This window comes from Mus pahari, chromosome 14 (assembly GCF_900095145.1).
Source record: "Mus pahari chromosome 14, PAHARI_EIJ_v1.1, whole genome shotgun sequence".
Taxonomy (NCBI): Eukaryota; Metazoa; Chordata; class Mammalia; order Rodentia; family Muridae; genus Mus; species Mus pahari.
In genome coordinates this window covers 14,610,146-14,613,424 of record NC_034603.1, presented here as the reverse complement: position 1 = coordinate 14,613,424, position 3,279 = coordinate 14,610,146, and the positions used below count along the sequence as shown (strand labels likewise).

At 49.3% G+C, this 3,279-nt stretch overlaps 1 protein-coding gene across 1 annotated transcript in view; it reads left to right on the top strand.

Annotated features, from left to right (window-relative positions):
- Window positions 1–3,279, top strand: part of Nipal4 (NIPA like domain containing 4) — an 18,125-nt gene that overhangs the window by 1,237 nt on the left and 13,609 nt on the right. The gene's annotated exons all lie outside the window — the stretch shown is intronic.

The following is a 3,279-nucleotide window of genomic DNA, read 5'->3' as shown; positions in this document are numbered from 1 at the left end:
TTTTTTTTTTTTCTTTTCGTTTTTGCAGTGTTGCAAGCTGAATCCAGGACCTTGTACATGTTAGGAAAGTATACTAACACTGGCTTTCATCCCCAGGACACAGAGTTGTCATTTTACTGTGCCCATTCTAGAGATGTAGAAGCAGAGGCTCCAGCAGGTCTAATAATTTGCTGCAGCGACCCCTGTGGGGAATATGAACCTCCTCCTGGATTCAGACTTCTGAACCTATGTGGCTGCTGTTCTCTGTTCCATCTGGAACTTTCTCTACTTTCGTCCTGTCTTGGAAGTACAGCCTGTGTGATGCTAACTTCTGCCCTTCTTCAGCGAAGAGCTTGAAGCCTGCTCTTAGGTGTTGGCTGAACCTCGGTCTCCTAAGCAACCAGGCGGGCCATTTCCAGCCTCACCCCTTATGCCGAGGCAGCAGACATCTTCGGTTCTAGAACATTTTAGAGAAAAAGACAAGGTACCCATTTTTCCGATGTGTACCCAGTCTGAATCGGGTTCCCTAGGCCATCAGCTCTCTGGTTACAGCTTCACTGTACTGGGAGAACTTGACTTCCACCGATGCGCTCAGGGGCACTGATTGGCTGAGGTGAGTCCTCTGGCTCCGCCCACTAGCAGTGAGCCTGGGATAAGCAGGGGAAAGGTGAGGGAGCAGATGTTACTGCCTGCATTTCCTGGGCTCAGGGAACTCCCCAGATGAGGCTCATGGGCAAGGATGCCCTGAGCTGGTGGAACAGGAGCGAGCCATGCAGAACCAGTCCGATGACGCTTAGATGACTTCTTGTCCCACAGCAAAGCACACACACATTTCCTGGGATTTTGGTCCCAGCTTCAGCAAGTCTGTTTTCCTTATGGGACTTCAGTTATACGAGCGTTAGATGGGTTGTTTTGTTTTGTTTTTCCACTTAATTGCTTTAAAAAAAAAACTTAGCATACAGAATGGAGGGTCTTGCTGTGATAATTCCATACACATAAATAATTGTGCCTTGCTTATATTTGCTCCCCTTCCGCTTTCTGCTGCCCTTTTTACCTCTCACTATTTTTTAATGAATGCCTCCTTTTTCCCATTCTGGTACCTGGTTTGGAACCTACAGCATTGCTCATCCCAGGCTAGTGCTCTACCGTTGAGATCCATCTGCTACTGAGCTACATTCAAGACCAGCTGGGTTTCCTAAAGGGCTCATGTACCCGTTCCCCACGATTCTGTTCCCCACATTCAAACGGTCAACTTTGGCTTTATTCTGTCCCACCAAGATGCTGTTCTGATGCAGGTGTGCCAAATCTCAAGCTCCGTGGTCTTGGATTTGAAGCCCATCAGGCCCAGAGTAGGAACTCCAGCATGATCTGAAAACTCCAGGCTTAGGTCCTTGGCACTGAGGTCTAGACTTTTGTGATACCTGCTGGAGCTGAAACTCACAGAAAGGCCAATAGCAAACATGGTTGTGGGAACTGGGCCAACTGAGCAGTTGCAGGGCCAGGTCTGTCTGAGAGTGATCCAGCTGCTGCCGCCCCAAGGCTGGCATGACCAGAGAGATAAGCTGACTTTCTGAGCTTCCAGTGCAATCTCACAATCCCAGCTCTGAATGTTCCTGGGGAAGCTCCCGCTTTCTTGGCTGTTTGCAATAGTCAGATCTTAATGTATAGACCACAATGAAGAGGGATGGATGCTCAACATTCCTGCCCTGGGGGCAACCTGTTTATCAGAGGGTGTGTGGTGGTTCTGAGCATAGACTCAGTTATCACGTGGGTGCGGGCTCTACTTTTGGCTTTACCTTTATTACCAGTCAGACAAAATCAGGGTGGTTATGGTCACAGGCACACCTTTATTATGGTATCCCCTCGGAAGATGATTGGACTCAATTTCTCCTATTAAGGGCCTGGAAATGGTCATTGTGACTACTTCACTGAGTAAACTCTAGAACAGGGGCCATGTGTATGGTAGCTGGTAGAGTCTTGGTTAGATCTTCTTATGTTGCACAGGATGTGTATAGCTTTGTGTGTCACTGAAGGGTCTGCCCTTTGTTCCCAAGACTGCCCTTGGAGTCTGTACCAGTGAGACAGGTGGGAGGCTGGCTCTGGGACTTGAGGCAAGAATCAGACAAGAAGAGCAACATGGCGAGACAGGTCTGTATAGGACTTTGAGAACACTAATACACTCTGAAAGAGTCCATAGCCGCTGGCCCAGAAATAAGTGCTGGAATGGAGAGGTCCCGACCGCGGGAAGCTCACTGGTCAGCAGGTTGACCAGGGTCTGGGTGGACTCTCTGCGGGGTGACATTCCCACTCCAGCTAGAGCTGGCATGAAACCCCTGAGTGAGCTTATGAGGTTACAGGAGAGCTGAAGCCTGGATGTCCAGAGAGGATCCCTGAGTGTGGCTGAGAACTTGGCTGGGTCCCTACCTGGTGTCCCTGAGAGTGTGACAATGTCTGAGAGCTTAGCTGGGTCCCTCCCTGGAGTGGGAGGCTTCAGTACCAGAGGGTGGAATTTTGAAGCCAGACAATCTGTGTGTTAGTCGAGGTTTCCTAGAGCAACTGTGCCTATAGAATGAATATATATTGAAATTATGTTTGAAATGAGCTTATGTAGCGGTAAGAGCAGCAGTTATAATTCTCCTCTGAGGTTAAGAACTGGGTAGTTACTTGGTCAGAGGGCTTTCATACTGATCGTCTTACCCTGCAGAGCCTAAGAACCTGCTGTTGCTCTGTCCATTGAGACTGGGCGCTTCAGCTGTCCCAATCTGCTGCTCTGGAGGTTTCCTCAGTGTATGCGAGAATCCCAGAGATGCTGGTCCTGTCTCCTGGGAAGGAACCTGCTCTAGAAGAAACAGGGTAAATTAGTGCTAAGCAAGAGGGAAGGCAGAGTGAGTGTGCAAAAGGCCCTTAATCCTGCTGCGCTCTCTTTTTAACCCAGGCTGCCACCTGAAAGTGCTGCCCACTTTTGGGGTGGAATTCCCCCATCAGTTAAGACAATAGGACAAGTCCTCAGCTGAATCCCCACTCCATCCCACCCCCACAGGGAATTCACTGAAAGCTGACATTAAGACCAACCATAATCTTCCTGTCCTTGAGCAAGTTGACACACAGTCTCCATCTCTTTGTCTGTGGAAAGGGGATTTTAAAAAGTCACCTATTTAGCCGGGTGGTGATGGCCCACGCCTTTAATCTCAGCACTTGGGAAGCAGAAGCAGACAGATTTCTGAGTTGGAGGCCAGCCTGCCCTGCAGAGTGAGTTCCTGGATAGCCAGGGCTACACAGAGAAACCCTGTCTTGAAAAAC